This window comes from Rattus rattus, chromosome 15, assembly GCF_011064425.1.
Source record: "Rattus rattus isolate New Zealand chromosome 15, Rrattus_CSIRO_v1, whole genome shotgun sequence".
NCBI lineage: Eukaryota > Metazoa > Chordata > Mammalia > Rodentia > Muridae > Rattus > Rattus rattus.
In genome coordinates, this window is record NC_046168.1 from 65,680,959 (window position 1) to 65,695,042 (window position 14,084).

The window sequence follows — 14,084 nt, forward strand, 5'->3', positions numbered from 1 at the left end:
GCTGGGACTGAAGCCCCAGACACGAGTAGAGGATACATATTCTTTGGATTTTATGGTCAAAATTAACTGTGTACTTGCAAATGAGGGAAGAACACAGAAACACAAGACTTCAAAACCCAGTACGAAGCAAAGTCATTTTCCTCAAACGGAAGCCAGGGAACCTGAATAAAAGCGCAGTCTGGGGAAGGCCTCACTGCATGCACTCTGCTGTCATGGGCACGACCACGCTCAGGACGAGTCCTGAAGAGTGGTTTGGAGTTAGTAACTAGTGCCAGGTCCTACAGCTGGTAAGAGCAGAACATAGGTCTGTATCACAGAGGACTATGCAAACAGGACACGGCAGAGACTGTGACAAGGGCATCTAAACATCTCCCCATCCCCACCCCCCACCCCTCACCCCCCTCACCACCCAGAGCTAAGCCAACATTAAGCATCGCCATCCCAACTACCCTCCTGGCCCTACAATGTAAACCGTCAGGAGTGTCAGCATCCAGTCCCCATGGGAGATTTAATTTGATTAACTCAGGTTTTCAGGTTCAACTGATACAAATTTCAAATGCAAGCAGAATTATAATACCACCAAAACATAAAAGTCCGGAATCCATCCAGAAAGTCATGGTGCAAGGACTCTCGGATGAGGGTCCAGATGTTGGATTCTGGATCCCCATCTGCTATATGAACTACCTGATATTCTATGTGGATTAGCTGCAAAAAAAAAAAAAAAAAAGTGGCAAAAATTACAAATTATATCTGAACTATATCCAAGCATGAATCCTTTTAAAGCAGTGGACTTTGATCGAATCTATGAAGCTTTTCAACAACACTCTTACCGTATGATTCACATCCCTACGACCTATTGCTTCAAACAAAAATCACAAAAAACAAAAAGTCTATCACTAGTCCCAAGAATCAGCCTCCAAAATGAATCTGCATCTCAGAAAAGCTGCTCGAACACCTGATTATCTGTTAGGTCTCCAGGACCGTCCCACACACCAGGAGGCTCTAACCATGTAAAGGCGTAACAAAGAACTTTAGGGGAAACCGCGCAACGCTGGTGTGTGCGGCCAGACCATCCAGCAGGCAGCAGCCTGAGCGGGGAGACGCGTGACAGCTCAGAAAGCCACTCTGCATTGCTCTAAAGCTGCGTTTCTGCCTGCAGATGTCCACCAAACAGAACTGGCTCTCCCCGCTTAGCATCCTGCCTGAAACTCGTGATTCCAAGAAGTCTTTCAGTTGTGCTTATTTATGGCTGGATTCTCGCATCTCACCTTCAACTCATTTTTCTCTCGTTTTCAGAGCCATCTCTTTATTTCCTCTTGCTTCCATTGTGTGCTCAGGAGAACTTCTGTCCTTCCAATGTGCTATTTCTAGAGCCAGCTCTGATACAGAGAACACAACGGCCTCGGTGCTGAGCAGTCAGGACGACTCTCGTGGCATCTGGAAAGTCAGCCGGCCTTAGCAGTCACCCAGGAGCCAGAGCATCCCAGCATCTCTGGGGTGTGGCACCCACTGTGGAGACCACCCTTTGAGCCACAAGAGCCCTCCATGTGGCAGGAAGCATGTCTCACATTCTACCTCTACCACCACGCATGATCTGGGGGGCCTCCGCCCCACTGCCTCAGCAGTGCTCAGAAACCCTCTGAGGGTCAAAACTCACCAGCTAAAAGCAGGCCGTGGTGCCACACTCCTTTAATCTGAGCATTAGGAAGCAGATGAGGGAAGATCTCTGCAAAACTGAATTCAGGACACCAGATGGGGCTCGCTGTGGGTACTGTTTTGTACCTTCTTAGGAAACTTTCTACCCTCTAACGGTTTTTCCTTTGTGGTGTTAGAGATAGACCCCTAGACCTCTTACGTGCTAGCCATCACTGAGCTACCTCCCAGCTCTCTGAAACATGCATTTTAAACTGTACAGACCCGCTTGTCTATTTTCCTATACAAGGGCATTATACTGCCCTTATCTTAGGGGACCCCCCAAACTCTCTCTTCACACCTGCCTTCCTGTAATCGTTGCTCTGTGTTAATGACAAGTCTCCTTATCTGTGACTTCGTTTTCCAAGGTTACAGTTACAAAGGTCAACAACGATCTGAAAATATGAAAATTCCAGTTTTAAATGATCCTTATTGGCATGCAGCGTGACAAGTGTTCTGCCTCGTTATGAGAAACTCTTAGAGATGAGTTGCTAATCTCTTATCACATCCATTCATGGTGCCTTCCTCTCCCTCTGCAGAGCATGTAAAGACAAAAACATCTCTATTCCTTCTTGCTTCCAGTATGCCCAGAACGGCCTCGTTTTCTCACAGGTTTGTATAAACAGGAAAGCCCACTACCACACAGGATGTTCGGTACATGCAACTAGCCTTAGAACGGGCTCCTCTACTGAGAACCGATGCTACCATCCGCCCAGTCCGACCTCCAGCCGAGTCAGCCACACCAAAGGAACTAACGAGGCCGAGAACCGCGTCCCAGGCAACTGTGCCCAAACCTGAATTTAGCAAGTTAAAGCTCTTCAAAAACTGTCTCTTCTGCCTTCCGACTTGGTCATCTTAAAACAGAAAACCTATCCGTCCCACACAAGGCCCTCCTTCAGCCTTCCTGCTCCATCACTCCCCACCTGCAGCCTGGCCTTGGTAACCACCCTCTGCTCCATTCCCACAAACAGTGGGGATAGAACAGCTTCACTGTAAGGCCTTAGATTCTCTCCCTTCAATTGCTGCAGGGGGTTGGGGGGAGTCCCCACTTGATCTCCCTGCCCCCAGTCTCAAGAGCTTCCATTCCATTTCCAAGGTATTCCCACAAGCCTTTGGGGATGAAGACTACCCTTCTGCTAATACTAGTATCCAGAGTCACCAGGACTGTCCAGGAAGACCCTCATAGGTATTGCCTTTCTCTGCTTCCTGGGCATCAATATGGCTACCACACTGCCATAACCATATGCCCACCAGGCTCTCTCTGTACCTTCCTATCACTGCTCCAAAACCCACATGTTCTTCCTGAACCTTGGCCAGCCTCATACACTCAAGGACTTCCCAGGGTCAACTGCAAAGCCACCATTTCCGGGCTCCTCCCAGACAATAACAGTAGGTGGCCAGTCCCACTTCTATGAAAGCTCTGTGGGCTACTTCCTACTCTTTGCTCTCTGGTTTCCTTTCCCCTCAGCATTCCCAGAACCTTTCAAGATGCCTACTGCTCATAAAAAAAGAAGCAGCAGCCTCTGGTGCCTGACTGCAGCCTCCTCACACCTGCACTGCTTGTCTATTTCTGGGCTCACCTCTCTCTGTACCACAAGTGCCTCTCCCTATTCTTCCTGCCCTAGAGACGGACTTTACCCTTAGCTGCCCCTTTCTCCTCCACCAACTCACTGTAACCCAACTGGAGAATGCAGCACCCAGGGTTAAAACCAGCCCCGGTCACACAATGAGTTCCAGGACAGTGTAGGCTACAGGAGGGAGACTGTCGCAAAGGGGGGAAAGAAGGACTTGTTTTCAAATCTCTCCATTCCGCCACTCCTCCACCACCATGACAGTGCCCAAACACGGTGGCCACCTCCTTTCCAGGCTTCCCATGACTTCAAATGGTAGATAGCGACAGTATATACATATATAGCGACTATTTATAGACACCGAGATTTCCACAGAGACCTTCGGTGTATCATTTTCCAAATTTTCAATCCTATTATTGTGTGTCGTTTCACTGAACTGAAAACAAATGTTTCTGCCAAACTAGACTTGAGATTAACAATAATTGCCGGAAGAAATAAAAGGCTGTTCTACCACTTGCAGTTTTTTTGTTTCCATTTTGGCTAATTCCGATTAGTTCAGGGTGGTAAAGCATGTCATCCCATTAGACTTCCTTCATCACGATCATCTCTCCATGTCCTCTCGGGTACCACTTCTCCTTCTGGGAAGGCTTAACTGCAGCTGCCAAGGTCCAATCTCTTCTACATGATACGGTGGTCTGAATCTGTTTCCTTGAAACCTCAAACCCATACAGATGAGCAAACAATGCCTAGTATTTACAAACAGCAAAAGAAAAATGCTGATGCGAAAATCTGCAGACATCTGAGGTGGGTTTTGTCCACTGTCACCGGAAACTGGACTGCTCTTCAAGCAGAGTGAGGGTGAACAAACTGTGGTCTATCAGGACACTAGAATAGTACTCACCCATGAAAAGGACCAAGAATCAAAGATACACAACCAGTAAAGATGCTTCGGCCATCTTTATGGAAGACGCCATCGAGAAAACCCAAACAATTTAGCCAGAGAAGAATCAAATGGCCGTAGAACTGCGGCTGCCAGGGGCTTAGGTGGGGGAAGAGTTTGCCTCAAAGGGGCAGCAGGAAGTTTCAGCATGATTTTTGCATGAATTATGTCAACTCATATGTGGCTCTACACACGTGTCAAAACCTAAGGAACGGTCCACCCTATGTCCCTGGGTGTAAATTAAACATTTAAAACCCTTTAACTATACCTCGAGACTAGTGATCATCTCTAAAGCATACTTAACACCAACATATGGACTTCTGGGCTGCTGTGTGTGAGGGCTGCTGTCTTAGTTCTACAGCCTAAGAAGTGAGGAAGAGATGGGGGGAGCTCCGTTCTGCACCTTGGACCTTTTAAAGATTCCCAGGCATGAGTGTAGCAGCATGGCTATACTCATGGCCTGGGCAAGGTTACTCGAAAGCCATGCAACATAGAGGCTGACAGAAAGATTTCAAAGAAAGGGCAACAGGGAACAAATCTTAACACTGAAACTCAACCTAGCAAGTGTAAGCAAAAAACAAACAAACAAACCCTTAAACGTGATCTTCCTCCTTCCAAGTCAGTCCTTAAAGATGAGCTGGGTGGGTGTGGTGGCACATGCCCGTAACCTTGGCACTCAGAGCCAGGTGGATGGCGTTTGAGGACATCTGGGCTGCATATCAAGTCCCTGACTCCAAGGTGGGTAGGGGTTTGAGAGAAAAGGTGGGACAGAAGGAAAGCGAGAGAGATTTAGAACACAGAATGAAGCCCTGAACCAGGTTAGACTGAGCTGTAAAAAAAGAAAGAAAGAAAAAACCCTTGGATTGAGTGTTCCTTAACATGGAACGCATGACTCAATTCCAGGCAAAGGATGAAAACAAGCAAGTGTTCACCACCCAGTTACACTTTCTTTCCAGTGTGCTCTCGCCAAACCCGCACATTCCTGCTGCAGACAGGGAAGGCCCGAAGGTCCTCCTCAGAGACCGCCTCAGGAAACAGCACGCAGGCGCCAGCTGTAGCCCCAGTATGGGAGCCACGGTGTTCCTTCCTGGCTCTTCCTGGAAGGAACATGCCCTTGCTTACTCTCCAGAACACTCTGTGTCTCTGGGTCTCTCCCTGGAGACAGGCCCGCTACCTTGTTACAGCCCAGCATGAGACCAACACCTGAGGCCAACTCCAATCCAAGAGGAGCTCAGGACGACTGCCTGGGAGAACCAGCTCCCCAGCCTCCAACAGCATTTGCAGCTGGAAAGACTGTGGCCTAAATGTAAAACAAATGCTATTTTCAGGAGAGACTTCTTGTGGGGGGAGGGGAAAGAACAAAGCTAAAACCAACAAGAGTACATCAGACCAGAACATTCCACGACATGCAGTGCCTAAAAAGGGCTTTTGAAACACATTCTCGAGAAATGGCCATTGCAAGAGGCTAGCTGTGAAAGTTAAGTAAAACCCCCTGCCCCTGGAAAGCCCCGAATGAAGGACTAAATGACAGACCGGCTTATTGTCTTAAGCTAATTAAGGCTTATCACATTAGCCATCTGAGTTTTCAGTTGGCACCAGAAACTCGGGGGGCCAAGACACCATGCAGTACAGACTTGAATATGGTCAGCAAGCATTATTTCTACCACGGTCATCTGCAGAACCTCTAGCAATCGAAAATGAGGTAGAGCTGAAAACCAATTTTAGCAGTGTGATTTGCAAAGAACCTTGTTCCAGCGTGGAAGCTCTCTGCTGGTATATCCGTCTAGAGATGATCGCATTTCTCTCTATCAAATACTTTATAAAATATTCCGAGCTAACCGTGCACTCTAGTCTCCCCCACCCCCTTTTTTCCAGTGCTGGCACACAGGCAACTCTCTGCAGTCCAGTGGGGGGAAAGCCATCCCAACAATAAAACCCCTGCACACTCCACACCCTTTAGTGCACATAGACTGCCCACCAGCTGCCAGCCCACAACTTCACCAAGGCTCACACCCTCCGCATTTCTGAATAGACTATTCAGCTGAACCCGGAGAGGAACACGATACGCACTTCAAAGGGAGAAAATGTATTTGCAATCAGGTCTCCCAGGGGCTCCTCTTGACTGTGCTTTTACCAAACCAGCAGAAAGGCAGAACCAGCAGCTCTGTTGCTGAGATCATATTGGACCAGACTCTGGTGCGACTGGTTTCCTGTTTGGGGAAGTTGTAGCTCTTTTGCACAAGGAACCCCAAGGCAAAACATTTAGTGTTCTCCTGGAAGCTCTCTCTCACAGCCTTTGTTCTTCACTAATTTGCTGCCCTCCTCTGCTTTCTCCTCTCGGCTCCTTCCCAAGCTCTAGTTTACATTTTTTTCTTGTAACCAACCCAGTTCTGACTGCAGTAAAGCATTAGACATTTTCCACCACCCACTAACAGTCAAGCTGTAAGCGAACAGTCATTCTTGCACAGATGAAATCAGAGACCAGGGTTTCTCCCAGTCCTTCGTTAGTATCCCACACTAAAAATGTATACCACGAATAATCCAATGGTGAACGCTCTGTCGACAGCCCCCGAAATCAATAAAAGACATTCCACCACTTGCCTGAGAAACCTTTGAGGTCAACACGGGGAGCAAGGGAAAGAGAGGTGAAGGATGAACAAAAGACGACTCTACCTTCAGGCTCCTCTCAGCCCAAAAAGCTGGCTGGCCTGCTTCGATTTGGTGAAGCCCTTCCTTTTCTTACAACTGTGATCAAAACACAAAATGTGGACTGCTTCTACGCAAAAAAACAGTGCATTCCCCACAAGGCCCAGCCGCCTCCCACTCTCTAAGCATGCCTTTCCAGGCCTGACTCTTCCAAATCACCCAGGCACATGCGATTTAATGAAGGCATTCAGATCTCTGCCTCGATAGCAACACCATCAAAAAAGAAAAAAGAAAAAAAAAGTCACTGGAATCCCACGAAACGTGGATAAGAGGAAAGGTATTTGGTCTCCACTCTGAACCCCACTCATCTCCAGGGTACCAATCCACGGTCGGCCTGTGTCAGAATGGATGTGCAAATTAATATTTAAATTCATGCTAAAAACAGCATTATCTCACCTTGTGAACCTTGACCTTTTGAAAAGACTTTGGACCAGTGCTCAGTTACTGTCACACGGTTGCATTCTCTGCAAATAGGAAAGGGTTAAAAGCAGCCCCAGTCAACAGGCCTACGAGGAAAAAAAAGAGAGACAGCATGGATGGCTGACAGCATCCCTGGAATGCATTTATGCTCATTTCCTAGAACAATATTGTTACCTTTTGGCCTTCATAATAGTCCCAAGTATCCCCAACACCCTTTAGTAGCTTCTAAAAGGAAAGCACAAAACAGAACAGAGCCTGCAAGAGAGAGAGAAAGAAAAAAAAAAAAAAAGGCATGCAAAGTAGCATTCTCCAGAAGCAAACTACCATTACAAATCCATCAGTTCATTCTGGTTTTGTTTCCATAAAAACAGAGAGGAGAGAGAGAGAGAGAGCAAGATAGAGAGAGAGGGATAGAGAGAGAGAGAGAGAGACTGTACAAACCAAGTGTCCCCACCCTAATAAGGCACATACTTTTTTTCTTTAATAAGGGTCATAAATCTCAGCTCCTTGTCCATCCCTTAAGCAAAAGAAAAAAGGCAGGAAAAGCCCAAGAAATCTCAGAGCCTGCAAACGTGCACCTTTTCCCCCCCATCATCTCTAGACAGGCTCTTTTAGGGCTCCATTAGTCACGTACCAATGCTGTGTGGTGTCTAAGTGTGCGTTTACATACTGTGTTGGGATGGTAGCTTCCTGCAAGCTCCTCTGCTTTTGGCTGCCATGAAGGGAGGAAGCTGCTATCCCACTGTGGTAGCTCAGTGACTGCATTGTGTTCAGGAGCTGATCTGCCTCAAACCAGTTTCAGCCGGTTCTGGTCACCCTACATAAAAAAGCTATGGCAACCCTCGCTGAGTTGCCAACAAGTCCCTGAGAATCAGCACAGGATGGGAGCTTGCTGGGGATTTGCCTCTCCCTTTTAGGGCTTCCTGAGGAGGGAAAGGTCATTGTGTGTGCCCCCTCCACACAAGCACAGGACCCTGGAAATGCTCACCCACGAGCCCCCCCACAGCCCCCTCAGGGCTCATCCCCCTCCCTCCACCCCTGAAGCCCACCGCAGACACTGTTTCCCCCTCCTTCTCTTTCCCCCACTTACCTCCCACAACCTGGCTCAGATCTTTGTGTACGTGTGTGTCAGTGTGTGTTCCCTGTGTTGGGCTGACAAAGAGCCCCCAAGAAAGCAATCTATGTGTGTCTCCTCACACAGGATGCGTCGGCTGCAGGAGCCGGCCTGGCCTCCTAGCAGAGTGGTGCTGGCTTGTTGACCAGGCTCCTCTCTGCCTGTCACCCCCACCCCACCCAGCCCCCTCCTCCCTTCCGTCCTTCTCTCTCTCCCAGCCCTGTCACCACCACCAGCAGCAGCAGCCCCCCCAGTCTCCTCCTCCTCCAACCTTCTCTTCTTTCAAGCACCTGGGGGGAAAGGTCCAAATCCCTTCACCTCTGGGTAGCACACTGGGTGTACTGGGGCGCTAGGGGACAAGTCAAGGGGCAGTAGGGAAGAGGGGGCACCCAGGCCTTGGGAAAATCATCTGTGCACAACCAGCTCTGGAGGGGGAGGCGAGCCCGCGCTCACGTGGCCCCCTCTGGAGCTGGTGGGGCCTAGCAACACCGGCCCTGCCTCGGCCCCCCCCTCAAGAAGCTGGCTGGGCGCGAAGGCCGGCTGTCCCCAAAGCCAGGGTGGGACAGGCCGCCGCACTCAGGCCAAGGGGCCTGAGCCTCGCGCTCGCCCTGACCCTCGGGGTGGCACGAGGGGCCCAATGCCCCCTCCCGCCCGCGTCCGCCCGCACCCTCGCGGCCCCCTGTCCCAGGCGCACACCCACCCCCTGGCCGGGCGGGCCTCCGTAGCGCTCAAGCCCGGGTGTCCCGGCCGTGGCTCGGGCGACCTCTGCTCCGCGCGCCGCCGGCGGCTGCTGCTGCTGCGCCCGCTGCAGTGCGAGCGGCGGCCGCTTCCATGCTACGGGCGTGTCGCGCCTCCCCGCCGCCGGGGTCTGTGTGCGAGAGCGGAGCCGGGCCTCGCCGCCCTAGGGCTCCTCGCTGCCGCGGCCTCGCGGTGAGCCCGGGACGCCGGCCCTGCCCGGGGCGCGGGGCTCTAGGCCGCGCGGCGGCGGCTCGGCCGGGCCACGTTGGGGCCTGGCGCTCGGGCCGCCCGGGCGGCGAGCGAACAAAAGGGAGCGCGGCGAGGGGGGAGGGGGCGCCGTGGGGAAGGGAGCCCTGAGCCGGGCTGCGGAGCGCGAAGCCCGCGGCCGCGACGCCCCGCTGGCCCGGGTGGAAGGCTGCGGGCTCAGGGGGCCCGGCCCGAAGGTGCTGGTGGCGGTGCTGGGGACGGGGCCGAGCAGGGGCTGGTTTGCTGTCTTTTTCAAACGACACTTGAGACTCTCACCTAGTCCTTTTCCATGGCCCCAAGCCGCGACTTACTGGAGTGGAAGGAAGCAAGGCCTCGCCAAAGATGGTTGAAAAAAATGCCCGTGAGCCTCTCTACCCAGGATCTTGAAGCCAAGGTGGTGGTTGTGCTGTCCTCCTCGTAATGGTGGCAATAAGTAAGAAGAGAGCACGCTATCTTCAGATAAATTCAATCTGAGATTCTCCCAGGAGGTGGAAGAAAGGGCTCCCTTCTGTTAGTTAGTGGTTTGGAGCCCTTTTCGCCTTAAACTGAGCCACAAAAGAATGGAAGACACCCCTGGGGTGGGGAGAAAGCCCTGGTGTAAAAGACACACGTTTTGCTTTCAGAGAAAAAGCCACTAGGGCCAGATTGAAGCATGGCGTGTTCGGTTCATGTAGGGTGTTGTTTTTTTTTTTTAAACTGGGGGAATGATATTGAGTAAACACGATGTAATAGCTGGGTCTTTACGTTCTATAAGGGAGATAGTGCACAAATGTAACAGGCACACGTACATACAGCAGGTGGTCATGGCTAAGAGAACACAGGCAAAAAGATACATACAGAAACCCAGCCAAAGGCCAAGAAGGGAGATAATCGGAACCTCTCCGAGAGGGAGACACCGCCTTTCTGTGCCAGATGAAGGGTGCTGTTTTCCAGCCCTATGTCCTGGTACCCATATTGTGCACAGTCGAGCAAACTACTGAAAGGGGTTGGGTTTTGCTGCTGTTGTTTTAAGAACAAGAGAAACCTCCATGTCGAGCTAATTGTGCTGACTGGAAGTAGGACAAAATGGAGGGTATGAAAAAAACCTTCCACCACTACCTCCTAAAAAGGCTCCCTCCCTCTTTGCTTGTGCTCGGAAGACAATACAACCACTGGAGTAGCAGTGAAGAATCCCAGCAGAAGTGTTCGTGTGTTTTATTTTAGATCAGGCTGGTGAATGTCTGCAGAAAGTACAGAGACGTTTTCCTGTTAAATCTCAGTGTTCTCTTGCATTAACTTCCGTGAAGGAAGCCATTGTTGTCTGCGGTAGGGCACCGTAGGATATACAACGCAAAAAGATCTTTTGCTCTTTATGATTCTTTTCATGCAAACGACTTAAACTGCCTCACACGAGAGTCCTTTCATTTCAACCTGCGATTATGCCTCGATGCGCCAAAGTCCCAACGCCAACCTGCACAGGGTTAGGAAGACCTAGTCAGTCTGCTGATTCTGCCAATCACAGTCTGTCAGTGTTACAGAATGATGAAACTGAAACTCTCATCTTCTTGGAGCCAGAGAACAATGCTACCCAACACACCGTGTGTTGAGTTTCAACCTTACTTGGGCTTGATTTCATGTGAAAGGAAGCCTTTTCCTTCATCTGAAGGTAGGCCAATGTTAATATGCATGTAAAAAAAAATTATGTGCACTGAAGAGAATACAGGCAGGACCTGCTAATCTGAGGTCCTGATAGGCTAACTCCCTGTTGCGGTATATGGAATTTGGTCATGCAGAGACCATAGGAAGGTCGTGAGTTGGTTTGAAATCTTTAGTGTTTAAACTGCTCTCTTGCCCCTCCCCCACCCCCACCAAACCACTGAAAGCTTCGGGAAGCGGTATTTAAATTGTTACAAGAGTTGTACCCCCTAAACCGAAGTCCAACTCGCTTATCCTAGGAATCCAGCTGTGCAAATGCCCCGTGGATTTGTAAAGCCAAAGGCTTTGTGAACCGGGCTCTGTCAAAGCCTAGTGTTGTGGTCAAGCCTTGGCCGGGGGGATTTGGTTTCACAGCCCACACTCATCATTTGCACAAAAGACAGGAGCTAACATTGCATCTGCTTTTAAACTACAAACAGCCAAAAGAGTAAAAGGTAACAATTTCTAGCAAACTCTCTCCTTTCTCTTTTTACAATGAGGGTTTCAGAGAAACCTCTCAGCCAGATAAACCGATAGTTAAAAACAAAGCACCCATTTGAACCCATTTTGCAAAATCATTGGATTCCACAGCTCCGAGTTGGGGGTTGGGAGCACGACCCCTTTACCAAAACAAGCGGTACAAAAAGGTGGATTCCAATAAACTGTATAAGGCTAACTTATTCTGCTCCGAGCAACAATAAAATAGTCATGTGACTGCAAGAATGAAGTAAACCTATTATCTGAGTCCAGTAGATAAGAGCAAGACAAAGAAAACATACCCTTCCCATGCCAAACAGAAACTAAAGGAATCCCAGTCCCTTTGGGATTTTGTTACTGCTGTTTTCAGTTGCTCAACACCGAATGTCTTGGTGTTTCCTCCAGTGTTTCCGAGAGTCCCCAGGTACACTGTCCCCAGTTTTTTTGTTTTGTTTTGCTTTCTTGTTTTTATTTAATCTTTTGTGGTCGGAAGCCAGATCTGTAAAAGCCTGTAGTCACTCTACTTTCCCTCCTTCCACTCAGAAATTGGGAAATTCCTTTGTTAGGCAGAGCACACAAAAGGTGTGTTCCTGCAGGGAGAAGGGCGTGGAGAAAAGCCCTTTCTTTATCTCACAATCAAAGGCCTCGCAGACAAACTCCTCAATTGCCGCTGAAGGTTCCGAGCTGCACTTTTTTTTTTTAAAGCTCAAAACCAAGATAAGCCTAGGTTTGTGTAGTTTGTTGAAGCTTTAACATGTAACATTTGTTAGCATGTTTTTATAAGGAATTGTTACAATATTTGACCCTAGAATAGTAATTTAAAGATTCGTAGCAGAGGTGGTCACATGAGAAGGATGGAAATCCTTTCCTTTTAAGAACAGCAAATGTGATAGAATGGGGATTTTCTTTTTTATATATATTTTCAAAAACACACCCCGAAATGAAGTCATTACCAGTGTTTCATTTCCAGCCAGAACTGCACTGACAAACAGATCTCAGACTTTCCCTGGGAACACCTTCCCTTTCCAGAGCTTCAGTTCAGACCCTGCAAAGGCCTTTTTTTTTTTTTTTACTAGAGGACCTGAAAGAGGGGCAGGGTGAAAGAGGGTGCCCAATGGGCAGTGCCTAGAGAGCTCCTAGGAGTTTAAATGGCTTCCTAGCCCTGAGGAGTGACTCCATACATTAATTCTTAACTCTGCCTGTGGTAAATAAATAATAGGACGCTGGCCTTACTCAAGGGAGGATGAAGGGGACAGAGACGAGAAAGTGGGTGATGTCTAGGAGCTGGACCTTGAAGAATCAGAGAGCCAGACATATGGGGTTTGGGAGAAAGTTAAGAATTCTCTTCAGAAACGGTGACAGAAAGCTCTGTTGAGAACTGTAAACGTTTCTCCGGCCCTTTGCATTTGACTCCCTTAACAAGAACCCATATTGTTTCCAACTATCGAGTCTAGGAGGAGAGAGAGAAAAAGCTGGAAAAGAATCTAAGAAAAGAGCAGAAATCTGATCACACACACACACACACACACACACACACCCTCTACCACCGCCACAGTAAAAAGCCTTTGCCAGGCTTCCCAGGGCTCAAGCCTTGGAGTCTTTGTTCTCTCCCGTCTGGAGGGAATCTATGGGTGAGCGTCCTGCAGTGAGGACCATCCTTTGGTACTCCATTGTATCTTCATTTTAACCATCCTGCCCACTCCTTCCATCCACGACATCTGCAGAGATCACAGTGTCTGCACATCTCATGACATGAGCTGGCATGAACTGAGTAAATAAATACTCAGGCAGCTAGAAGCAAATGTGTCCCCAGCTAAAACCAATTTTGCCAATAGCCGGATGCTGAGGGGCTTTGTCGCTCTCTTCACAGTGTACGCCTCTAGCCTTTAGCTACTGAGAAAGTGTGAGGAGGAGGAGGCATGAGTGCGCATGGCACATGTGTAGAGGTCAAAGGACAACCTTCAGGAGTGTGTTTCTCCCCCTTTACCTACCTTTCTGAGCCAGGGTCTCTCACTTCTGCTGCAGTAGTGTGTACCCCAGGCTAGCTGGCTCTCAAAGCTTCTAGGCCATTCCTCTGTCACAGCCTCCCATCGCCCTCTAGGAGTGCTGGCATTCCACACATACACACACACACACACACACACACACACACACACACACACACACACACCACGATGCCCAGTTTTTTTACGTAGGCTCTAGGGTTCCGACTAGGCTACACAGCTGACACAGCTAGCACGTTTAGCCCCTGAGCCATCTCTAGCAGACTTCTGGGAATTCTGGGAATTCTCACTTCTGGTCACTCACTGCTGAGTCCCTCGCTGCAAATTGCCTCTGTCTCTGTTTAATGACAGTCCTTAGGAATTGCCTGGCCCGAGGGTATAACGCATTCCCAGCAGAGACCAAGTGTGTCTGACAGAGGCTAAAGACTTGGCTCTCTGTCTCCACTTAACTCCTTTCCAAGCGCCATCTCCTTCCAGAGCACTGTCCACTGAGGCCCTTCCCC

At 49.4% G+C, this 14,084-nt stretch overlaps 1 protein-coding gene across 13 annotated transcripts in view; it reads right to left on the reverse strand.

Moving 5' to 3' along the window:
• Nucleotides 1–10,143, reverse strand: part of Znf532 (zinc finger protein 532) — a 109,001-nt gene extending 98,858 nt beyond the window's left edge. For 3 of the 13 annotated variants that reach the window (XM_032886192.1, XM_032886191.1, XM_032886189.1), the window contains exons 1-2: nucleotides 7,964–8,315; nucleotides 7,306–7,415 (exon numbers count right to left, since the gene is read on the reverse strand). The gene's annotated coding sequence lies outside the window, so the exon portion shown is untranslated. The other 10 variants (XM_032886180.1, XM_032886183.1, XM_032886184.1 and 7 more) reach the window with 10 other exon arrangements.
• Between the last annotated feature and the right edge of the window lie 3,941 nt (nucleotides 10,144–14,084).